Source organism: Pan troglodytes, chromosome 15 (assembly GCF_028858775.2).
Source record: "Pan troglodytes isolate AG18354 chromosome 15, NHGRI_mPanTro3-v2.0_pri, whole genome shotgun sequence".
Taxonomy (NCBI): domain Eukaryota; kingdom Metazoa; phylum Chordata; class Mammalia; order Primates; family Hominidae; genus Pan; species Pan troglodytes.
This window is the reverse complement of record NC_072413.2, coordinates 38823905-38851158: the sequence shown is the minus strand read 5'-3', so window position 1 is coordinate 38851158 and position 27254 is coordinate 38823905. Positions and strand designations below refer to the sequence as shown.

Sequence of the window (27254 nt, the reverse complement as noted above, 5' to 3'; positions counted from 1 at the left end):
TATTAGCAGAGTGAGAACGAACTGATACAAGTTTCCATTTATTTTCAAAATTACTTAGGTAAAAAACATTTTCCACAAACTCTAGTAAGTTAGATTATGTCATACATTTGTAATATATTTAAATTTGTCTTTAGCTCCTTAATTTCATCCTGAGGTTATTCAATACCCTAGTTGATTTTGTTTTGTTCATATACATTAAGGTTTATTATTTGTACCATAAGTTTCTATGAGTTTTAACAGGATAGTGTCATGTATCTACCACTACGATATTGTATGAAATAATTTCCCCACACTAAAAATTTCTCATATGCTTCATCTATTTAACATCCTTCCCTCACTAAGCACATACCAATAGCTGGTCTGCTTTCTATATCTATAGGGTTTTGTTTGTTTGTTTGTTTTTCCCAGAATGTCAGGTAAGTAGGCTCATAGAGTTATGTATCTGTTTCAGACTGGCTTGTTTCACTTAGCAGCTGGCTTGTTTCGCTTAGCCATATGCAATTAAGATTTATCTATGTTGATCTGTAGAATGATAGTTCATTAATTTTTATCTCTAAATGGTAATTCCATTGTAGAGAAATGCCATCATTTGTACATCCATTCACCTATTGAAAGGCATCCTGGCTAGTTTGATTTTTGACAATGAAGAATAAAACTGGGCTGGGCATGGTGGCCCAATCCTGTAATCCCAGCAATTTGTAAGGCCAAAGCATCAGGATTACTTGAGCTAAGAAGTTTGAGACCAGACTGGACAACATAGACCTCATCACTATATATTTTTAAAAAATAAAGTATATTAGACAGATATGGTCACGTGCATCTGTAGTTTTAGCTAGAGGCTGAGGTGGGAGGATCACTTGAGCCCAGGGGCTCAATATTGCAATGAGTTATGATTGTGTCACTGCACTCCAGCTTGGGTAACAAAGTAAGATCCTGTATCAAAAAATCATAATAATAAAATGGCTATGAACTTATACATGAGGGTTTTCATATGAGTTGGTTAAATTCCCAGGTATACAATTGATGTGCTATGTGGTAAGATTATACTTAGCTTTGTGACAAACTGCCAAGTTGTCTGTCAATGTGACTGTGCTTTTTTTCACTTCCACAAGCAATGCATTACAGTGTCTTATACCCCTTCTCTTAAAATTAGTATTTTGAATTATTTAAAAATTATTTTAGCCATTCTAACAGATGTATGGTGATATCTAATTATTAAATCTTTGCTTCCCTAGTGACAAATACAGTTGAATATCTTTTCAAATGCTTCCTTGCTATCTGCATAACTTCACTGATGAGTTGTCTGTTTAGATATTTTGCCCCATTTTTAATTTGGGCTTTTGTTGCTTATTGGTGATATTTCAAAGGTTTTTGTATATTCTTGATACAAATTCTTTATTAGATGTGCATTTTACAAGCATTTCTCCCAGTTTATGATATGCTCTCTATTGTCTTCAAAGTTTCTCTTAAAGAGAAAAAAAAGAAAGAAGGGTAAGAAGGAAGGAAGGAAGGAAAAAAGAAGGAAGGAAAAAAGAAGGAAGGAAGAAAAAAAGGAAGGAAAAAAGGAAGGAAGGAAGGAAAAATAAAGGAAGGAAGACAGGAAAAAGGAAGGAGGAAGGAAGGAAGGGAAGGAAGGAAAGAGAGAAAGATAAAAGAAAGATAAAAGAAAGAAAAAGAAAGAAAGAAAGAAAGAAAGAAAAAGAAAGAGAAGAAAAAGACAAAAACAAAGAAAATAATAAAATAAAATGTATCCAAATTTTCTTTCAAGTCTGGGTTGTCACTGTGTATAAAAATGTATCCCCAAACATATATTTAAACAGATTTTCTCAATATTTTATACTGGAAGTTTTAGTTTTACATTTTATCTTGTATCTTTGATCCTTTTAGTTAACTTTTGTGTGAGTTGTATAGTCTAAGTTCTTTTTTCTTCTTTTGCATATGGACATCAAATTGTTTCAGAACAATTTACAAATGACTACCTTTTCTCAATTGAATTGCTCTTGTAAAAAATAAGTTGACTATATTTATATCTATCTATTTCTGGACTTTCTATTCTATTGATTGCTGTGTCTACTATTTAGCCAAAATAATACTATATTGATTACAGTAGCTTTATAGTATGATTTGGAGTCAGGTAATGTGGGTCTTCTAGCCATTACTACTTTAAATGTTGTTTTGTTCTACTCTTGTTCTTCTTCTGTTATTTCAATTAAAAGCATATTACCCCTTTTGATATTTTTATTCCTATTTCACTTTGTATTTCTGCTGGTGAATTTTCTATTGACTTTTCTTCAAATTCCTTAATTCTTGCCTTACTTGATGGGCTCAGGAAGTCATTCTTCATTTCTGTTACTGTGTTATTGATTTCTAGCATTTCATTTTGATTCTTTCATAGGATTTTCATATCTCTGATGACTTTCATTGCTCATCAGTTCTTGCATGTTTTCTACTTCCTATTAGATCCTATAACACGTTAAGTCTTATTCTTATTTTAAATGCCTGTGCCAGTAATTCCAACATATATGGCATAACTGCATTTTGCATTCTGTTCTGTCTGTTTTCCTTGTCTCTTCAGTTTTTTGTTTTTGTTTTTTGGGGTTTTTTTTTGCTTGTGGTATGAGGTAATTTTGTTTGTTGTTGTTGCTGTTGTTGAAAGCAGGTCATGTTATGTTGCATGAGCTAATAGATATTAAAGTAACTGGCTTTTAGTATGAGGATTTATGATAATCTGGGTTTGCGCTATGTTAAACTTTTGTTGTACCTGCAGATATCAGAGGCTTCAAATTTGTCTACAGTTCCTGTTTTTGCCTCACTTCTCGGCACTTAGAATTCCCTTTTTATTGCCACTCAAGAGAGTCTGTGTATTGCAGTTCTTTCAATGTAATCTCTTGTTGTTATACTGGACACTTACGGGGTAGGGATAGAATATGTGGGAGGGGAGCAGTCTATAATCTTTGGATCATGCCTAAGTCTTTAACAGGGCCTGTGTCTCAGGTGTTTCTCTCCACAAGTTTCTGTCTCTTCTTCAAGGATGTAGCTCCCACAGCCATATTCTCTAGTTCCTTCTCAGGTGCAGCTCTCCTCATCTAATTTCTTGAATTTCTGTCCCTCGGTTGCTATGATATGGCCCCCACCATTCGCTGACTTACAGAAGACATGAAGATTGAAACTGCCTGGAGTTGGGCAGAAATCATTTTTCTAGTTGCAATGAAGGTTCAGAATTGCCCTCTGAGAATTCATTACTCCTAGAGACTGAACCTTTGCTTGGGAGAAGAGGCTGAGATTTTCATGGTGGCTACTGTACACCTCCTCCTTTCAGGACTAGACAGATATTTTTCCCAAATCCTCACCAGAAGAACTGTTTTTGTTCCAAGAGAGAAAGCTATGAAAATATTGGGGTTTCCACATGACTATAATCCCAGGAGTTTCTCAGCACTTAGACTCCAGCAATTTGTCAAAATTACCATTGAAAGATTCATACCAGTTTGTGGTGTTTAGTGGATTTTGCTCTAGATAAGCAAACCTCCAATACTGTATCTTTCAGAGTGCACCCATCTCTCCAGATATTAGGGGTGTAGTTTGCTATACAACCACAGTTTACTCAAGGATCCAAGAAAAGTGCACAACTCACTTCTCTATACTTATCTGCATAGCTGTAAAATGAGGGGTTAGATTAAACCACCTCTAAGGTTCCATTCCACCTCTAAAAACCCATTTTAGCCAGTAGCAGACTAATTCTCCATCCCCAGTGATATTTCCTAAACCTCACTCACCATAATTCCTCTTGAAGAGCTGACTGTCTTCAAAATCCACCCCCCATATCTTCCTATTCCACAAGACCCCTCCAAAACCAGTTCAGAAAAATCAGTAAATCAGAAAATCAACAGTATGAACAAGCATGCCACAGAATCACAGAACAGTGACATTACAGTGATAAATTACAGTCCAGAGTTACAAGAGATTTCAATATATTTTTGAAAAATTTCTGGTCAATTTATTTACCCTTCACAGCACAAAAAAACTCAAACTCACTCAAACAGGGACACTAAAATTTACTGAAAACCTACTCTGTACCAGGCATTTTATTAGGGGTTATGGGAATAGTCTCATTTTAATCTACATATTAACTAGAGAATATGATTGATAGCCAAACTGAACATTTCCAAAACCATGTACCCACAGTCAACAATTTCAACTCTGAACTTCAAATGCAACAATTTCAACTCCGAACTTCAATTTTATATATAAAATCAGCATGCCAGGTGTTGGCTTACACTCCTTGTGAGATGTTGCTACATCTCACTTTAAGGTGGGCGGCAATCCTGTCCCTCTTATTTATTATCCCTTTCTTTTCTCCAGGAGCTCAAATATACGCCATGCGTTATCTCTGGCTTGTGATTTTTATGTTGTTCAGGTATTCTTATAAGGACAGGGGTGAGGACTTCCAATGCTTTTACAAGTCAGGACTCTTAGCCTACTGGTATGCTATTATTATTTGTAATTGCCTTTTAATTATTATTATTATTACATTAATTAAATTTTATTTTCCTAATTGCTATTTTACTACCAGAAATATAATAGGTATATTCATATTCCTAAGATACACTTGTATTATAAATACACATATTTATAATACTTTGTCAACCAGCATTTACAGTTTACCAAATAAAAGACATTAACTTTAGCATACAATCACTTCTTGTTTTTCCTGTTTTTTTCCTTTTCGTTTATTTTAGTTCCCGTTTCTGTTTAATTTTCATTGTAGCTAAAATGTTATTCACATAAATGTGTATTTTAATAGTTTTTGCATGCCAGTCTTTATTTTACTTATACCCTTTGCCTTCTTTTTCTATATTTAGTTGGTTGACTACTTTTATTTAGCTATTGTGCTAGAAGGATTCTTTCAAATATTAATTATAAGTAATAAATGTTGTATATCACCGCATAATACATTTAAAAAATACCTTAAATTTGAATAATATTTTGTTTTAATATTAAATTCTAATTTAATACGTTCTAAATTAAAATTTAATATTAAAACAAAAATTACATTTTTATTTTTATTACATTTCTTATTTCTTAATTCTTATTTCTTAACATAGGCATTTACAACTATAAAATCTTCCTAAAATATTAATCTACTGATTTCTAGCCTACTTTATTAATTATGAGAGTTAGGCAATTAAATTAAACTTTATTTGCAGATATCAATGTATTTTTCTTGTTAAAGTCCTGGAAATTTTTTTTTTTTTTCTTCACCCTAAACTTCTACGTGTTCAACATAATTGGCCAGATCAGGGCCTTTTTAAAATTAATTCAACCCATATTAAGTCTTTTCATTTGAAAAATTTGTAATTTTTTCTGTTTTAGGAACTGTCTTTTGTAGCTCTTGGTTATTTCTTCTCCTCTATTTTTTCTTCTTCTTCCTTTCTGGAGATCCACACAGAATATAGGAAAATAATTTAGAAACTTTTTTTCCTTATCCTTTATTTATTTATACTCTAGTACCACAGTGATATTTTGTAGTCTTTTATGTATTGATGTACTGGGTAAATGTTCAACTGACTTATTTCTTGGTCTAACTGGAGACAGGAATAATAGGTAAGTGTCAAGTCTAGTCTAGTCCTGTGGTCCATCCCAACACTCAGATGTCCATGCATTCTGGCTTAAATGTGTCACGTGTATATTTCACTAGTATGAATTAAAATTATATAAAAATGCCTAAATATTGAAGTGAATGTAATTTTTTAAATTATCACAATTTCATCTTTTCCTACATATTTTCAATGTTTTATTCATTATTTTTAAATATACATTTTAGCAGATACATACTAAAAATGGTTGAAAGTATATGAAGCATTATAACTTTTCCAAACAATTAACACTTCCATTGATAATTTTTCTATGAAGAATTAATAAGAAAATTCTGGATTTTTGTCATATAAAATAGTTATTAGTTTCACTAGCACTATTATAATCTATGAAGTAGAGGGCCGGGCATACTGGCTCACACCTGTAATCACAGCACTTTGGAAAGCTGAGGTGGAAGGATTGCTTGAGGCCAGGAGTTCGAGACTAGCCTGGGTAACACAGTGATACCCTGTCTCTACAAAAAGATTGTTTTTTAAAATTCAGCCAGGCATGATGGCACTCACCTGTAGTAGCCACTTGGGAGGCTAAGGTATGGAGATGGCTTGAGCTCAGGATTTCAAGGGTACAGGGAATTATGACTGTGCCACTCCACTCCGGCCTGGGCAACAGAGCAAGACTGTCTCTATTAAAAAAAAAAAAAAAAGGAAAAATTTGGACAAAATGTAAAATGAAAAGGCATGATGAGCACCCTTAACAGACTTTCATTGTTGTATATACTTAATTGAAAATATTACCCTAGAAATACAATAATATTTCATGAATGAAAGCTTAAGATCTATACTCATTTAGAGAATTATAACTATTATTCTCAAAACAATCAAACTTTTATCTGCCTGGATATGCCTGTTTTCCAAAACAGCTGTACTGTTCTACATTCCCATAGCCAAGCATGAGGGTTCTAATGTCTCTACATCCTTGTCAACACTGCTAATATCTGTCTTTTAAAATTATAGCCACCCTAGTGGTTATGAAGTGGTATATAATTATGGTTTTGATTTGCATTTCCTTCATGATAATGATGTTGAACATTTTTTATGTGCTTATTGGACATTTGCATATCTTCTCTGGAGAAGTATCTATCAGATCTTTTGCCCATTTTTAACTGGGTTAATGAGTTGAAATGTTTTTAAATTTCTTAGTACAGGCATTTACAATTATAAAATTCCTGCTAAGCACTGCTTCTACTGCATCCCTAAGTTTTGGTATGTTGTGTCCCTATATCCATTCACCTTAAGTGGTTTTCTGATTACTTCTCATTTCTTCTTTGATTCGTTGGTTATTTAGGAGTGTCTGGTTTTACTTACACATATTTGTAATTTTCCCAAATTTTCTCCTGTTACTGATTTCTAATATCATTCCATTACTGTCAAAAAGTACTTTGTATTATTTTAATCCTTTTACATTTATTGAGGTTTGTTTTGTAGCCTTGTAAATTGTGTGTCCTAAAGAATAATTCCATGTACCGTTAAGAAGGACATATATTCAGTTGTTATCTGGTGGAATGCTCTATAGCTGTCTGTTAGGTATGATTGCTTTATAGCATTTTTAAGTTTTCCACCTCCTTGTTGACATGTGTCTAGTTGTTCTAACCATTATTGAAAGCAGAGTATTCAAGTCTTCAGGTATTAATGTTGAATTATCTATTTTTCTCTTTCTGTCAGCCTTTGCTTCATGTTTTTTGGGGCTCTGTTTTTTTAGTGTTATATATGTCTTTAATTGTTACAGTTTCTTGACGTATTTCCCCTTTTATCATTAGAAACCATCCCTCTTTATCAATAGTTGCATTTCTTAAAGTCTACATTGTCTGGTATTAGTATTGTTACAATTATTACTTTACTATCTCTAGTCATTTTCCTAACCCAAGGCAGCTCTGCTCCCATGTGCCCCTATTGTGTTGTTATTGATGAATATATTGCATATGTCTTGCATTTCTATATGTTATGAGCCTAACAATAAATTATACGTAAATTATATATTATTTATTTTGTTTAAAAGAATTATATATCAAACCTAATGCATACTATATATTAGCATTGTATATATAATGAATATCTGTGTATTCTAGTTATAATTTTATACAAAGCTTTTTAAATCAGTTTAAAAAAGAAAGGAGAACAATATTTATTCTTACTGACTTAGATAATTGCGTAATGATCTTTACCAGTGTGTATTTGAATTATCATCTGTGGTCACTTGCTCTTAGCCTAAAAAAAATTTCCTTTAATACTTCTTTAAGGTGAGACTTCTAGTAACACATTCTTTCATTTTTTTTTATCTTGATAGGTCATTAATTTGTCTTCCTTTTTTGAAACATAGTTGTACTAGATACAGTATTCTTGTTTGACAAGGTTTTTATGTTAAGTACTTTAAATATGCTATCCCACTGTTTTCTGACTTTCACTGTTTTTACTTAGAAATCAGCTATTAGTTTTATTGGTATTGCTTATTTCCTATAGTTCTGTGAATATGATTATAATGGCAAGTATTTTTCTGCTAAATTTGACATTTGAACACTCACAGACCATGTCTATTGCCTGCCTTTTATTCAGTGTGTGAATTATGCTTTTCTGTTTCTTTGCTTGATTTGTATCTTCTTGCTGTAGTTGTTTGTTGGGAAATGGACACTTAAGATAATACAATGTAGTAACTCCGGCTGCTGGTTCACCATATATTCCAGATATTTTTATTGTTATTTGCTTGCTTATTTGTTCGGTGACAGACCAAATTGTTTTAGTGAAGTACATTCCCCACCTCTCCACCCAACCTGCCACACACACATACTCACACCCACACAAAGTACTGGGCCTCTGGTTGTTCCTCTGGAAGGCACAGGGTTGAATATGCCCACAGTCACCCAGGGATAACAGTGGTTTGGTAGGTCTCTCTTCCTCCCTTTTCCTCCCCATGTGCAGCTGTGAAACTCCACTAATTGCCAGCTGATTTCTCTATCCTTTTCAACAATGCCCCTGGGTATAAACTGATCGATAAACTCATCCAATCAAATTCTGGCTCCTTTGAAGGGATAGTTTCTGAAGTCAGTGATGGCTGGAGGGAGAAAGGGCACCTCTACCCTTAAACTGAACTCCCCTGAGACAGTCTCAGCAACTAGTAGTTGGGACAAGATAGAAGCACTGATGTCCTTCTGTTTCCAGAAGGAATACTCCAAATGGGTCCCGGGTACAGAGAAGTCTTCTGGAGTGGAGTCTCTGCCTTGCCAAATTGAGCAAGAGTCTCTGCCTTGCAGAATTGAGCAGGAGAGGGTGAGGAGTGGTCTTGGTTCAAATACTAATGACATTTAACTTTCCTAAGGAATTTTCATAGATTTTCTTGACTAGATATTTCTTCATTTACCATTTGTCCTTAGGACAAATTCTATAGGCTTAAAAATATTTTTAAAATGTACACCAGTTTCTCTAGAGAGAGGGTCCACAGAGTACATCACATTGTCACTCTGTCCACATTCTTTATTTTTAATCCCTGAATTAATTGGTACTCTCAAGTGGTGTGTATGAGACTCAGTATATCAAATAAGAAACTCCAGTTCAATCAAAGGATACACTGTCATGCTATATATTAATAACTTTGGTAATAAACTAGGAAAATAATCAGATATGTAAAATATTGTTCCTGCCTATATTTTTTATTATTTTTGGAGTGTGTTCTAATGAAACATGCTTGATGAGAGAAATTGACCTGCATGTAACAGAAATGTGATTTGTCAATTAGATGCTAATATCAATATCACTAACTAAAGAAAGACAACAATTTAAGACACATTACACTCACATTAGGTAATTACTTTATAACACTTTAAATTAGTTTAAAAAGAGATTGTCCCATGTCAGTATTCTCTTATTCTAATCTGTTTCACTATTTAATTTCCTAGCTTGTACCTTTTTTATTGAATGAATCAACAATATGTTGTTTCATTTCCCCAAAGTGGAAAAGAAAGTTTACACATGCAGGTGACTCATGTAGCAAGCTGATATATATGTAAGTGCCCCAAGTTCATAACATAACATATTGTTCATATATTATAGTTAATAAAATAATTTAAACTATATATTTTCATTAATTTAACAAATATTTATTGAATTTCTCTTATGTGCTAGGCATTGTTCCTGGCACTTGAGATACATCAAAAGAACACAATTGACACCAACAGCTGCCCTCATGGAGATTTCAGTCAAGGAAGTCATAACTGCCACATAAACAGTTCCCTTTGCTATTGAATTAGATAATAATTATTCTTGTGTTCAAAACTATACAATTTTATGAATTTTCTAACCATATACTTACCATTTAGCATTCACAAGAAGACATTATTTTTCCATCTTTCAACTGATAAAATAGTTATACAGTAAAATTGTAATAAGCAAGCAATGAAATATACTTTTCTCCAATATTCTTCTTTTGTTTAATCCTGAGAGTAACTGACAGATTAAAAACCCTAATAATATAAAGAAATAATTAGGATACAACATGGGTAAACTGCAAAACAGTTTACCCATGCTAAGTGAAACAAGCCAGGCACAAAAAGAGAAATACCGCATGTGCTTTTACTTACATGTGGGAGCTAAAAAACTTTAGAATGATGGCTACCAGAGGGTTGGAAAGAGTAGTGGGGAGGGAGGGATAAAGAAAGAAGGATTAGTTAATGGGGGCAAAAATAAAATGAGAAAGCAGGAATAAGGTCTAATGTTAGATAATACAATACAGTGACTATAGTTAACAATAATTGGTTGCATATTTCAAAATAACTAAGAGTGAAATTGGAATGTTCCCAAACAAGGAAATGAAAATTTCTTGAGGTGATAGATATCCCAATTACCCTGATTCATAATTACACATTCTTGTATCAAAATATCATATGTACTCCATACATATGCAAAACTATTACATATCCATAAAAGTTAAAAATTTAAAAAAATCTGTGTTTATTTTCAAACGTGGTTGTGATTAATTCTTAAATTCTTCCTTAGCTTTTAATATTAAAAGTTAAACCTTACAGATATTCCTTATTTCCTAAAATGAGCATGATAGAGAATCATCAACTGAGAAGGCAAATGTAAGTTAAAAAGTGAACTTAGATGATTAGCAAAATAAAGATATAAATCTCTTGATATTTGTGATTGCCAACTATGATTAAGTATTTTTATAGATGTTTCACTTTTATTAATAATATAATACGAGGCAAATCAAACAAAATTTTGACAATGAGAGACCATTAGATGTTCATCAAAAAGAAATTACTATTTTCACATGTTTTGTATCGTTGGAAAAATGATGAAAATGTTTTAATGCTTAATTTGTTCTATGTAAAAGAAACTCAATAGGTTATTTTGATCAGTAAATGGAATGACATATAAAATTTAATTATCAAATTATATAAAAGTAAGTTGTATTTTATTAGTAATATATGTCATTATATCGATATATGAAAATTAATGTAAATCACTTTAATTAATATTTATTGCATTTTTACTTTAACATAGAAACCTGTTTCAACAAGACTATGAGGAAAGGAAATAATCACACTGTTTTAAGGCATGACTAGCAGAACATTGGGTTGAAATACACTCACCTTGAAATGATTTCAGTACAGAATTATGTGCAATAAATAAAGGGCAACAGATAAACTGAGTTTGAGTGTCAGCTCTATCACTAAGTATCTAGGTGATTGTGGTTCAGGGTTTAACCTCTTAGGTTAAACCTTTCCCATTCTACACTATGATGATGCAGAATAGTATCAGCGAAGGTAGGGTGATAGCAGAAAAAGGGTTTGTGATTTACTGAGCCTCATGATACATTTAGTATACAGCGAAATTTGGTGAGAATGAAAGTTTGACATTTACATTTTCTACCAACCTCATGGTTTACAAATATTTTATTTTTATCAGTCATATAAAATATAACTATGCTACAGATAAGCAACAGTATTTCTTTTTCTTAAGAAGTGGGGTCAAACAAAGCAGTGTGCTTGGAAATTAAAGGGAGGGAAAAATATATAAAAGTAAAAGAAAATAAATAGACCTTAAAAATTAAAACATGGAAAAAGTCAAAATAAGTAAAAGTCTTATTAAATCTTAGTAAAACCCAACGTAATTTGAAAAATAATAGTCTGTATAGAATCTACTGACTTCCTGATTTTTTTCTGCTAAGGTATATGCTGCATTTAAAATGACAGGCAACGGGCCACTGCAATTCACTTTTCTCAGCCTAGGGACCTGGCTATCACTTGCTAATAAACTAAAGAAAAGAATCAAGACTAACACAGAAACATTAATTTCAAGCACTTTCAGAATTATATGGAATAATTGATAATCTGAAGAATAAGAAAACTAACTGCTAAACCTCTGATGTTCATAAAATTTACTTCTTATTTCAACATATTATTACTAAAATGTATGTTTAACATAGTCACTAAAATTCACTAGTGTAGTAAAAATGTTTATGTGTGTGTGGATGTGGATCATCTATATTTAATTGTTCTTTTATATATTTTATTCTAATATTTTAAAAAATCAGTGAATATACTTGTGAGACACTTGAAATGCTTTAATTCAAGATTAATATATCTTTCATGTTGCTTACCAAGAAAAAGGCACATATATCAATTTCCTTTCAAGAACCATAATTGAATACATATAGTGTCTTGTCAAATCACAGAAGACCAATTCTAAAAAATAAAATAAAATCAGTTGCTTAAGAGTTGATGATTATGTAGATTCTTTCAGTGGTAACTCAGCCTGTCCCTAGATGTGTATTTTTTAAGTTCCAAGTTAATCTATCCAGGCTTTAGAAAACTTTTTTTTTTTTTTTTTTTTTGAGACGGAGTCTCGCACTGTCGCCCAGGCTGGAGTGCAGTGGCGCGATCTCAGCTCACTGCAAGCTCCACCTCCCGGGTTCACGCCATTCTCCTGCCTCAGCCTCCCGAGTAGCTGGGACTACAGGCACCCGCCACCACGCCCGGCTAATTTTTTGTATTTTTAGTAGAGACAGGGTTTCACCGTGTTAGCCAGGATGGTCTCGATTTCCTGACCTCGTGATCCGCCCACCTCGGCCACCCAAAGTGCTGGGATTACAGGCGTGAGCCACCGCGTCCGGCCAGAAAACTCTTTTATTTATTTATTTTTTAAGTGGTACAAATAATGCTGTTTTATTTAGAAAAAAAGGTGTGATTTGCCAAGAAGCTAGAACAGTCACGAACTTTTTAGTACCCAAACTACTTTTTTTTTCTGCAACACGCACTTAAATTATATTTAGTGAGATAATTTAACAGCATTACAGAAAGTTTCCTAAATCCTAAAATAGTCACCACTCATACTGCTATGTAACACAGTGCTGAGTTTTTATGTGCTTGCAAGTTATTATATGCATAAATATATTATTTACATGAATATAGCAATAATGTACATATAATTTTACATCCTAAGTTTTTGCTTAAAATTTACATAATATTTCCATGTTCCACAATTATTATATTAGCTGCAAAAAACTCAGATGATAATGGCAAAATTTGGTGTAGCCATTTTAGGGGAATACTTAGATTGATTTAAATTATTATTCAATAGGAATTCATTTGACCACCAAACTATCTCACTAGTTTCTCCTCTAACAACATAGAATATCTATCTAATGTACAACAGTTTTATACATATACTTTTATTGTGGGCCAGGTGCAGTGGCTCAAGCCTGTAATCCCAGCACTTTAGGAGGCCGACACGGGCAGATCACGAGGTCAGGAGTTCAAGACCAGCCTGGCCAAACCCCGTCTCTGCTAAAAATACAAAACTTATTGCATTTTTGTATGGTGGCCGGCGCCTGTAATCCCTGCTACTCGGGAGGTTGAGGCAGGAGAATCACTTGAAACCGGAAGGTGGAGGTTGCAGTGTGCGAGATTGCGCCACTGCACTCCAGCCTGGGCAAAAGAGCGAAACTCCATCTCAAAAAAAAAAAAAAAAAAAAGCTTTTATTGCACTTAAATAGTAATCTTAGTAATCATAACAGATAATACTCTGATCATGTTGTAATATAATTTTCTAAAATTGTTACTCCTCAATAAGCTTCCTTATTTCCAGTTGCTGAAAACTTCATAAAATATGGCACTATTTGCTTAATCATATTCATATATATTTTTATGCAAATGATAATTTTAAATCTCAGATATTTTCTTTTTTTTTTTAATCATACTTTAAGTTTTAGGGTACATGTGCACAACGTGCAGGTTTGTTACATATGTATACATGTGCCATGCTGGAGTGCTGCACCCATTAACTCCTCATTTAACATAAGGTATATCACCTAATGCTATCCCTCCCCCCTCCCCCCACTCCGCAACAGGCCCAGGTGTGTGATGTTCCCCTTCCTGTGTCCATGTGTTCTCATTGTTCAATTCCCACCTATGAGTGAGAACATGTGGTTTGGTTTTTTTGTCCTTGCGATAGTTTGCTGAGAATGATGGTTTCCAGCTTCATCCATGTCCCTACAAAGGACATGAACTCATCATTTTTTATGGCTGCATAGTATTCCATGGTGTAAAGTAACTGTTACTTCTATTAAAAACTCATCTCTTAAGTAACTTAAAGAGTAGAAACAACATCTAAAAATGCTTTATTGGTAATAAAGAACAGCGCGTCTTCTAATAATGATTCAGAGCTATGATCTTAGGGTCTAGAACATGTTTATTTTAAATCTCATTGGCTCTTACACAATAAAAGAATATCATAAAGTTCTGTTTCTGTTTTATATAGTTATGAAAATTACTATTCTTTTATGAATTCCAAGTATAGGAAAATATGCTGAAAGATAATGAAGTTTTTTCACTGACTATATCATATATCACCAATTTAAGTATACAGAAAAATATGAAGATTACTCCATTGTTAGCAACAATTTGGCGTTGGAAGTCATTTCATAACTTTTTTGCATATACCAAACTGTGTGTTGTAATGCTGGAGCAAGATAAGTGAAGATAAAATTATCAGAATCCATTATTATTAATCCAACAATAAATCTAATTTTTTAAATAAAAATAATATGGATAATCAATTGAAATTAAAATTAGTTTCCTCTAAGACTACTAAACAAATAATATTTCTATTTATTTTTGTTGGTGCTAGATTATATAAACATGTAAAGTGTTCTTATTTTTCTTATTTTTAATATTTTGAACAGTAGTTGATAACATCTGTGATAAGCATATTCATTTTATCATATTTACCTTATATAAGATTAAGTTTAGAATAAAAACAACTGCTCTAATGATTTAATATTATATAATTTTACAAATGTGGATATGTATGTATAAAATAATAAAAATGTCAATTTTTCTGGCATCAAGAATATGAGATATATCTAAATACATATTTAGTAAAATATTCAAAACCTCATAATTTTAAGTTAAGTACATTTTACCTTGCATTTGCAACTTAGGCTGTTTCCACAGAAACAGCAGCTGGCACTCAGAAGCAAGAGTGTTTATAACTTTGATATTTCAGCTGTGCTTGTCAAGTAGATGATGAAAATGTCATTTTTCAAAGAAGCACCTGCAGCTTTTGGGTTCCAACAGGTTCGTGAAATATAACATTTTAGCTTTTGAAAAAGTTTCTGTTCATAATGTTTCTGTATAAATCATAACCATGCCTGCTTTTCAAAGAGGCTTAATTACCCTAGGTCTATTTTAGAAAATGACTTTTTAAGCGTAATAACTGATTTGAGGTAACTTAGAATTATAATGGTCTGCCGGTCTCTCAGAGTCACAGTGAAATAAATTATCACAATAATTTGCCTTTGGTCAGATATCTACTGGAGGTAGATTCTGTGCAGAGCCACTTTTGTTCTGATACAGCATCTCTATTCCGGGAGCCCACTTCTATTTGACTATAATTTCGTGACTCTGGGAGTTTTGTTCTCAGCGGTAAATCACACCTGGATAGTGGGCTGGTCACAATCTCTCCCACTACTAAACAACAAATTTAAAAAGGTGTTGTTTGATACCTGTAATCTGTTGTGCTTGACATACTTCTGCCATAGATAGGGTATAAAGTGCTAATGCTCTACCGGTTGAAAATTTCAATGAAGTACTTATTAAGATGTCATCAAAATTATCTCCTATCAATGCATTTTTTTAGATGTCAGTGCCTAAATATTGTCAATGGCAAAATAATAAAGTGGAAGAGAGATGATCTGTGGTAAGAAGTTCCTCAAATTATTATTTCAAGATTGCATTTTCAGTTCAATAAAACACGGTAGTTTTAAGAAAATAAAATGATGTCCTTTAAAAACATTACACTCTTAGTTTTACGTTAAGGATTTTTAGGCAAGATAAACTAAAAGATTTCACAGATCAGAAGAGCAGTTCAGCATGACAAAAGACACCCAGAGCCTATAAACTTATTACCAGAATACATTTAGTCAAAACAACCCAATCAATGGCCACAGCAAGCCGTTGCTATTTTTAATAGGAACTTACTTGCTAAGGGCAAGTGATCAAGTTTTAGTAACTCACTGGAAATTATTGAGCAACCGCAGCATGTAAGACATTATCAGGCTGTTGAACAAAACAAAATAATTAAAGAAAAATAATACTAGTTGATAACAACCCCAGAAGTCTGCTTCTGAACCCGAGCCATGTCAACGATCTTCATGAAAAACAGTGGGCACTAACTTATTATTATGCTGAATTCTGTGTTGGTTTTAAAATTGTGTGTTGTTTAAAAAAAAGGCAAATGGGCTAATTCAAACGTATTTTTTGGATTAATAAAAGAATCAAAACATTTAACATAATAATAAAAGTTAAAAATGAATATACACTATGACCAAGTAATCCCTATTGTGCAATCCATACCAATAAAAATATTGCAACACAACATTTTTTCAGTGGAGAAAAAACAACTAATTGTTGGGAATTTTTATTGAAATAATGTTATATTTATATAATGTATAAATAATGTTATATTTATATAATGTATAAATAATGTTATATTTATAAGTTGAAAACATTACATTGTTAAATCAAATAATTAGTTTTCACTGTTTCTGCGTAACTGAAATTTTTTTCATGATACTTTGCCGATACATCAAAAAGTTGTAAACAAATGTAAGTAATATAAGCTTAATGTTATGAAAATAAAATCAGAGCAAACAAAGTGAATACATGTGTGCATCTATAAATACGTGTGTAAAAGCATCAGAAGAAAACCCACATAATTAAGTCAGGTTGGAATTTCAGCTAATTATAGAGAGAGAAGATTGGAAGAATAAAGGAGTAGATGATTAATAAATTTTTTGTGTTTTTTGTGGGTTTTTCTTGGTCTCCTTTAACAAAGATTACCTTTTTAGCTAAAGAATGTAAAGAAATATCACAATATATAAAACAAAAGGAAACATAGAACACAGTTTGCTGATTTCACTCTGTGAGTATCACAAGCAAAAGTGTCCTAGATTGACGTATTTTAAAATATCAAATATATTTTGGCTTACTTCTGCCTAGAATTTATTTTCTTTTCCCTTTTTACTTTTTTTTTCTTTTCCTTTTTTTGAGATAGGATATTGCTCTGTTCCCCAGGCTAGAGTGCAGTGGTATGATCATGGCTTACTGCTCCCTCAATCTCCTTGGCTCAAGAAGCAATCCTCCCACCTAGGCCACCTTAATAGCTAGGACTACAGGCATGTACCACTATGCCTGGATAATTTCTTAATATTTTGTAGAGATGGTGTCTCACTATGTTGCCTAGGATAGTCCCCATTATGATACTAGCTGTGGATCTGTTATTTACGGCTTTTATTTTGATGAGGTGTGCTCCTTCTATACCCAGATTTTTTACGGTTTTTATCATGAAAGAAAGTTACATTTTATCAAATGCTTTTTCAGCATCAGTTAAAATGATCATGTTTTTTTCCTTTATTCTGTTTATATATATCACATTGATTGATTTATTTATGGTGAACCATTCTTGCATCCCTTGAATAAATTCCACTTGATCAGGATGAATAATTTTTCAATGTATTGTTCAATTCAGTTTGCTAATATTTTGTTGAGAATTTTTGAGCCAATGCTCATCAAGGGAATTGGCCTGTAGTTTTTTTGTTTTGTTTTGTTTGATGTAAATGCTGCCAGCCTGGGTCTCTCTCTTCAGCACAGTGAGCTTCTCTGTCCCAGGGCAGGTCCAGAAGTGCCACAGAGGAAACATGGCCTGGAATCAGGGACTCAAGCAGCTCTCCTGGTGCTCTACCCTACTATGGCCAAGCTGGTATGCAAGATGCAAGACAAAGTTCTCTTTACTCTTCCTCTGTTTCACGAAATAAATGGAGTCTCTCTCTCTCTCTCTAGACACTATAGCTGGTAATACGCTGGGTTACACCTGAAGCCAGCAAGTCTCTGAGTTTCACCCAAGGCCTGAAGAGGGTACTGCCTGGCTACCACTCCTGAATTTTCAGGACTCAAGGACTCTTTAGTCAGCAGGTTCTGCCAGGACTTGGTCTTTCCTTTCAAATCAACAGGTTCCCATCTGGCCCAGGCTGTGTCTAGAAATGTCATCTGGGATCTAAGGCCTGAAATGGGCGTGTCAGAACTCTTCCTGGTGCACTCCTTTATTGTGACTAACCTGGTATCCAGGGTGCAAGACAAAGTCCTCTTTACTCTCCTCTCCCCTCCCCTCTCCTCAAGAAGAAGAAAAGAATCTCTCCTGGAGCTGCAAGCTGAACTTCCTGGGGTTCTGGGAAGGGTGACACAAACACTTCCTTGGCCACCCTGGTTGGTGTCTCACCGGGTCACATGTGCTCCAAGTCCATTGGTTCTGAGCTCAGCACAGCACCAGGAATTGCCTAGGAATTACAGTCCTGGTGACCTAGAGTGCCTCGCAAGTGTATTTAGAACCCCAGAGCACTTAAACCTGCTAGAGTGGCAGGGCTTGCTGAAACTCAGTTTCTGACTGCTGGAATGGACAATTCACCTCTGGCTAGAGCTTATCTAGATGCTCCCTTGGAGGACGCAAGCTGGGTTGTTCCCAGTGTTGCTTTCTGCTGTGATAAGGTAGCACTGATTTCCAATGTGAAGTCCCACAATCACTACATTCTCTCTCCCCAAAATGCACAGGTTCCTTCTCCGTGACCCACGGCCACTGCTAGGGGATGGGTAACCTGTGGTGTAAGCAATTCAAGACTACCTTCTTCAGTGCATGTTTCCTTAATATGATGTTAATATCAAGTACTGTGATAGCTCACCTGAGTTTCACTTCTTATAATGGTGCTTTTGTTGTATGGATAGTTGTTCACTTTTGTTTTCCTGTTGGGAAGGATGACTTTCGGTGCTTCTCTTCTGCCAGACCTTTGGTGTAGGCAATTCAAGACTGTTTTTTTCTACCCTCTTCAGTGACCTTTTTCTTAATATGATGTTAAAATAAAGCACTGTAATAGCTCACTTGAGTTTTGGTTATTATGATGGTGCTTTTGTTGTGTGGATACTTTTTCGATTTTGTGTTCCTTTTGGGGAGGATGATTGCTGGTGCTTCTATTTGGCCATCTTGCTTCACCACCTCCTGGCATCTCCTCATCATTTTAATCTGACTTTACCTATACATTTCTTTCATTAATTAAGTGTGATGGAAGTGATTTTGTATAACTTCTTATATTGGACCTCAATAGTTCTGTAGCTTCCTCTTCCATACATAAAAGACTCCCTCTTAGAAGCTATATGCCACATAAGTTTTCTGCATATACTGAGACCAACTATGTGGAGAAACAGAAACATTGCAGAGGTACGCCAGCATGCCATGCAGGTAAGTACAGCCTTCTTGAATTCTTCAGCTCTATTCAGTCGCTAACTGAGTGCTGCTGAAGAATGATACCAGTTGATGCCACATGAACCAGAAGAATCGCACAGCTAGGCTTTTCCCAAATGCCATTCAAAAAATTACTCTGTATTCAAGAGAATTTTTTTTTCACTTAAGAAAAACACATTCATTTTCATAGAATTTAAGGAACACAACTAAACATTTTTAACCCATAAGGAGTGTATAAAGATAAAAATCTAGAACAAACATACTATTTAATAATATTTTAGAAATACTTATAGAATACTGTGTATCGTGCAATTCTAATGAAGAGTCCCATCAATCTAGTAAGGCAAAAAATAAATAAATAAAAGAGAGAACAGGTGTGAGAATTTAAAAAGAAATGTAAAATGTGCTGTATTTGTGTACAACATGATTATATGTATGAGAAATTTCCAGACAGCTTTGAGAACTATGGCAAGCACTTATCAATGTGGTTGAATATTTAAATCACTGTTAAAAATTAGTAACATTTTTATATATGATTAATAGCCATGTAAAAAAATGCAATAGAAAAATAAATGGTTAAAGAGCCTGACCATAAAAGTAACTAATAATTATGTACCTAGAAACAAATCTTAAAGATGTGTGAATATTCATATGGATTAAATCACCAAATGCTGTTGAAGAACATGTAATATAATTTAAATATGAAGAGTTATATATGCTTTAAAAGGAGGATAAACTATTACTATAAAGATGTTATTTTACCCTAAGTATGTGTATCAAATTTAATACAATTTTACTAAATATTTCAACAGCATTTTATCAAGGTTGACAAATTAATTCTAAAAGTAATACAAACAATTATAATATGCTGTAAGGATATTCATGTTAGTTTTGAAGAAAACAACAAGATAGCTAACTCTGCCAAGCCAGATAACATTATTCTAAATCTATACTAATTAGGTAAAGGCAAAGATGAATAGATCAATAATAACAATAAAAAGTCTAGAAACAAAGATAGTTATTGTCAGGAACCAGACAAGAAAATAGAAAGCACTCCAGGTATTTCAAACACAAATGTCTGAATACAGAGAAGTGGTTACAAGGTGTTGTAAGGTGTAGAAGAAGAAAAAAGAGAATGAAATGTCAGCCAGAGAGTCTAAAATTAAGAATAGTGATGCTCTTCTGGATGGATTTTATTATCTATTGCCTGCTGCTGCATTGTTAGAGGTGCTGTTTCAGTCAGTTCTGATATCACTGAAAAGATTCTGCCAAGAACAGACCCATACCATGCTGCCTTTGCCTGTGCTCCATGGAGTCTGGAGACCCTGTATACTCACTGCCATTCCAGTAACTGCCTACAACTGCCAGAAGCAAGCATCTTCTTTCTTTCTCTCGCCTTCTGATTATTTCCAGTGTATTTTAATGATAGAGTCTAAAGCAAACCCCCTAGCAAATGAGACTCAAAACTGTATTTTGAAGAACCCCAATCTCAGCAATATAGGGTAGAGTATAAGAGAATTTGGGACACAGTGAATACAAGCACGCTTCACAATTCAAATTAGTAGCAAAAGAGAACACCAGTCAAAAATTGACAACTGAATATCTACATAAATGTTATAATTCTCCCGTTTCACACTATATACAAATATCATTTTTTTCACATCTAAAAGTAAGACTATTTAAAACTATTAAAAGACAATTTAGGGACAAATCTTTAATGTCTTGAAAACTGGGAGAATTTCCCATACAAATTACAAAGCAGCATAATCAAAAAGAGAAAATACTGATATTTGAATACAATAAAATTCTGCTTAAGAAAATGTATAATAAAATATTAAAATACCATCCACAGGCTGGGAAATAATATTTTAAAGCAAATAACTGTCATAGAACTAGTAGACAAACTATAATGTTTGTCAATATAAATGCACGATACAAATAATTTAATTATTATTTTTTTAATTTATTTATTTATTTTAGATGGAGTCCTAGTCTATTGCCAGGCTGGAGTGCAGTGGCATGATCTCAGCTCACTGCAAACTCCACATCCAAGATTCAAGCGATTCTCCTGCCTCAGCCTCCCGAGTAGCTGGGACTACAGACGCGTGCCACCATACCCAGCTAATTTTTGTATTTTCAGTCGAGACAAGGTTTCACCATATGGACCAGGATGGTCTCCATCTCTTGACCTCGTGATCTGCCTGCCTCGGTCTCCCAAAGTGCTGGGATTACAGGCATGAGCCACCACATCTGGCCACAATAATTTAGTTTAGAAGTTTGTAAAGATTTTATAAATTAGAAAATCAGAATGACCCATAAGAATAGAGAAAGTACTCAAAATAGTAACAGTCATGTAAGCTATAATACTAGTTACAATTTCATATTTATCAATTTGGCTCAAAATTAAATGTTCGACCTGCTGTAGCATATTGAAAACATGGAGAAAAGAGAAATCTCAGGTACTGATAGTTAAAAAGAAAATTACTACAAACAATAAAATAAAAGGTGCTTATACCTAAAGTTAGAACTTGCACACATATTTTAGCACACTTTTCAAGGAGTTTTATTTTACTTAAAGAATGTTAAATAATAATACTAGGTTAGATAAAACCAATCAATATCCTAAACTACAATAAAACAATAAGTTTGAAGTTATCTTTTGTCAAAAAATGTATTTGCAGTTTTACCAAAACAAAATAAACTGCAAATAATGACCTACTAAATGTTAAGAAAACCGTAAAAAAGAAAAGAACATGAGAATAATTATTAAATCATGAAAGGACTTTCTTGAAGCATGATGTTTAGATACAAATTATTTAGAGACAAAGTTTAAAAAATGTGAAATATCACTGAGAATTGATCCACATTATTTATACAAATTACTTGTATAGCTAAATTAGAAACTGAGGAAATGTCACTATGCAGAAATTTCTAACAGGTTCTATTAATTACTAATAAACATCTATAAATGTCAATCCAATAGGAAAAGAAATAAAAATAAAGCACCACAATACCATTTTTAATCTAGCAAATTAGCAAATATATTGAAAAATAATAGCAATATTTAAATTATGGCTGTATTAAATATGTACAATTTCATGATTTCTAACTTCTAGCAATCAGAGGTAACTTAAATGCTTAACACAGGTGAGGTTTCAGTAAATTGCATGTCATTATTTAACAAGAAAATTAGTTTTTAAAAAACTAATGTCTTTAGGACAACAATCAGGAAACAAGTGTTTTAAAGAGGGACTGAAAAACTTGATGTTTTGCCTATTAATAATTTAGAAAATAAAATTGAAATTAAATAATTTAAAAATAGATGGGAATCTACTACAAATATACATTATATATTTCTGTATTAGAGTTATTATTATATATTTAATTTTTAATATTTATTAAATTCTCTAAAATATACATTTGTATCCTTTTAATAAACTGAATATACACTATTGAATAAAATAAAAGGAAGGATAATCAGTGCAACACTTCTATATGTTTTGAGGGCTGTAGATACAACAGAATAATATAACTATCTTGAACTATGAATAGCAAATGTATTCTTCAGGCCCAGCAATAAAGTTTTATTAATTTTTTTTGCATTTTCCCAAATTCATTTTTACTTTAGTCCTATGGCCATTTCACGACCTCACACAATAGTCCTGCATTTGCAATTGCAATGCCCTCATAACTAGCCTCTTGCTTACATACTTTTAGCACTGTCATGAGATGATCTTACAGTGCTGCCTACTGCCGACTAATTCAAAAACTCCCCAGTCCCTACAAAATAAAATTTAAATTACTTTGTCTTGCACTCGATGTCATGATACATAAAATCTACACTCACATCTATTTTTATATATTTTTAAGTCTTCCTACAGATTGTCTAAACTTGACAAAACTAGTTAGATATCTATTGTAGTCACTTATTAAATACATGTTGAGTGACTGATTTTTTTATGTCTTGGGGGCATAAATTCCATGCATTTCACTGACAAGAAATACCCTCACAATCTCCTACCTCCTTTCCCAATCCTCTTATCACACACATGCATTTAAATCGCTTGGTGGAATTTATGACTTCTTCATGATCCCATTTAGATAATATCGAGATCAACACAGGCTGAAGTGTACTCTCTTTTTTTCTAAGTCATTTCTTGCACCTCGGGCCTTGCCCTTAACCTACTTTCTTTGTGCTGCTTTTTGTTTCTGTATGCTAGTTTCTGCTCTAGTGGATCAAGTTCATGAAGCAAGATAGTCACAGCCATTTTAATTTCCTCAAACTTACATACAAATTAATTACCTGATAAAGGAGGCCAGTATTCAAACATACTGCCAGTAAAAGAGGATAAAGCCACTACTACAAAATAAATTGAGAGGAATGGGGTAAATAGACTTTTTGGTATGTTTTAAGACTTTGAATATGTAAAGCAAGCAGATTACACTCAATTAAAAGGTACATTTAATCACTTGCCTTCACTCATTCTGAGTAAATAGTTCTGAGAGGTGACAGCGTGCTAGCAGTCCTCACAGCCCTCGCTCGCTCTGGGCGCCTCCTCTGCCTGGGCTCCCAATTTGGCGGCACTTGAGGAGCCCTTCAGCCCACCGCTGCACTGAGGGAGCCCCTTTCTGGGCTGCCCAAGGCCAGAGCCGCTTCCCTCAGCTTGCAGGGAGGTGTGGAGGGAGAAGCGGGAGCGGGAACCGGGGCTGCGCGCGGCGCATGCGGGCCAGCTGGAGTTCCGGGTGGGCGTGGTTTTGGCACGCCGCGTACTGGGAGCCGCCGGCCCGCTCTGCCGCCCCGGTAATGAGGGGCTTAGCATCCGGGCCAGCGGCTGTGGTGAGTGTACTGGGTTCCGCAGCAGTGCTAGCCCACCGGCGCTGCGCTGGATTTCTCACCAGGCCTTAGCTGCCCTCCCGCGGGGCAGGGCTCGGGCCTGCAGCCCGCCATGCCTGAGCCTCCCACCCCCTCCATGGGCTCCTGTGCGGCCCGAGCCTCCCCGACGAGCGCCACCCCCTGCTCCACGGCGCCCAGTCCCATCGACCACCCAAGGGCTGAGGAGTGCGGGCGCACGGCACCGGAACTGGCAGGCAACTCCACCTGCAGCCCCGTGCGGGATCCACTGGGTGAAGCCGGCTGGGCTCCTGAGTCTGGTGGGGACGTGGAGAACCTTTATGTTAACCTTTATGTTAACATGAACCTTTATGACACTGACCTTGCCAACTGTGTGGGACCTGGTTGAGGCCTCTTGCCACCAGCTATCTCCAACTTTCCTGGCCAACTATATAATACAGTAGACGCAACGAAGATCCCCTCTAGAACATAACCTAATTGTCCTGAGAACCACCACCATCCACCACAATGGCTGCAGCAAGCCCCGCCCAAGGTGAGTCTGAGCCCGGACCAGTCTAACTCTGCCCCTACCTGTTTGTATTTCTCTACCCACGCTGGCAGTGTGGGTACACAAAAGATACATAAAAGATAGAAACACAAAAGACAGAAATTCTTGGGAGCTTTATGGCCCTGCCCATAGCCTGAGGAACAAAAATACACTGGCCAACTTAGCGCAAGCTTAGATCCCCCTACTACTATCACAACTGGTGCTCTCTTGAAACCACCACCACCTCGTTGTTGGCCAACCAACTCAAGCCATTACAGTAACTTATGACAGAATAACCCTGATCCCAGGAAGGAGAAAACAACAGCTAATTCCCCTGCCTGGCTAACCAGAGGTCCTGAGTGCCTCCACGTGACAACTTCACTGCTAGCATAACCAGCATTCCAGAAAGCCATCACAGTAAACAAAACTACAAGCAAGGGCTCTCTCAGACTTTACTTCACTACTCTGCCACCTCCACCAAAGCAGGTGCTGGTATCCACAGGTGGGAGACCTGAAGACAGATTGCATCACAGGACTCTTTGCAAACATTCCCCAGCACAAGCCTGGAGCCTAGTAGCTCCACTGGGTGGCTAGACGCAGAAGAGCAATAACAAATCACTGCAGTCTGGCTCACAGAAGTCCCAACCCTAGGGAAAGGGGAAGAGCACCACATCAAGGGATCACCTAGTAGGAAAAAATAATATTTCTTGTAATTCTAAAGGCTGAGAAATGCAAGATTAATGCACTGGCAGATTCAGTGTCTTACGAGGGCCCACTTCTTCATGAACTGCCAGCTTATCACTCTAACCTCACATGGTGGAAGGGGTGAGGGATCTCTCTTGGACTTGTATTAAAACTACCCTAATCCCATTCAAGAGCGCTAAGCTCTCAAAACCCAATCACCTCCTAAAGATTTCACCTCCTGCTACCATTAGGAGCAGTTTCATTTCATTTCAATGTGTGAAATGAAATGAGTTAGGAGTTAACATTTCAATGTGTGAATTTGGGAGGACACAAACATTTAAATCATAGCAATGGTGTAAATACAATTATACAAGCAGATACTGTCTTGCCACATACTAGATGGATATTTTAAAGAAAAAATATAACTATGAATAGTATGATTATAGTTATAGTTTAATAATTGCAGTTATTTGAATAATTAATATAGTTTAATAATTTGGAGTTATATTGAATAATAATTGTTGAATAGTTTAATAACAAATAGTTATTTGAATCAAAGTAATTCTCCTGCATTTCAGCTTCCCTGTACTCTGCCTGATGGGATTCTACTTAACTACCAAACCAAGATTTCCAAACTTCCAAAAATGTCAGTCAAAGTGAACAAAGAGAGACATTGCAATTTAATTAATATATTTTTAAGAAGGTAATTCTATGATTGGCATTAGCCTCATTAGTACATCACTTAATCCACCCCTTGGCTATTGCCATACAGCTGGTAAATGAAGCAATTTATCTGTTTTCATTGATTAAATAAAATTATTTCTAGATATCATGTCGAATATGGAGAGATAAAACTAAAATAAAATGGGTATTAGAATTTCATTTAAAAATGGAATTAAACTACATAGAAATTGCTTTAAGTTACACCCTCATATTTTCTATTGTATCACTTTTTTCTCATTAAAAGGATGAATACATGAAGAAGCTTAATTCTTGTCCACAGAATTAACAGATCCCCAGTGTGCCATAAATTTGTAATGTCCCTTAGTGTTGGATTTGCATTTATAAGTGTGAGCCAAGATGTGGAATATCACACATAGGCAGAGAGCTCTCTATAGACAAAGACATCTGAACAGGTGCCTATGTATCATCTCTTCTGGCAAGTACATGAACAACCTTACACCACTGGAGTATAGCATAAATACTTTAATTTTCAATGGGAGTACAGTACATGCATAAATGATGTGAAGAACTAAAACCTCTCTTCTGAGAAATAAAACATTTTTGATATAATTCAACAGGTGCATTAGACACTACTCTCGTTACAGTCTTTTAGGTCACCAAAGTCACCAATTAACCAATAATTTTTTTTTTTTTGGGGGGATGGAGTCTCGCTTCTTCACCTAGGCTGAAGTACAATGGCGCAGTCTCGGCTCACTGCAACCTCCACCTCCTGGGTTCAAGCGGTTCTCCTGCCTCAGCCTCCTGAGTAACTGGGACCACAGGCGTGCACCACCACGCCCAGCTAATTTTTATATTTTTTAGTAGAGACAGGGTTTCACCATACTGGCCAGGCTGGTCTCAAACTCCTGACCTTGTGACCCGCCTGCCTTGGCCTCCCAAAGTGCTGGGATTACAGGCATGAGACACCGTGCCCAATTAACTTTTTTCCAGCTGAAATGTAATAACTTTAGAAGTTTTGTCCACCCTCTGCTTTTAAGCCTACTCTCCCAACATAAAGTTGTAGTATCACTTT

At 34.8% G+C, this 27254-nt stretch overlaps 1 long non-coding RNA gene across 10 annotated transcripts in view; it reads right to left on the bottom strand.

The window, feature by feature from the left end:
- LOC134808289 (uncharacterized) overlaps positions 1–27254 on the bottom strand; it is a 291140-nt gene that overhangs the window by 249314 nt on the left and 14572 nt on the right. For all 10 annotated transcript variants that reach the window (XR_010150924.1, XR_010150921.1, XR_010150920.1 and 7 more), the window contains one exon: positions 6156–6274. This is a non-coding gene — a long non-coding RNA (uncharacterized LOC134808289). The remainder of the gene's footprint in view (positions 1–6155; positions 6275–27254) is intronic.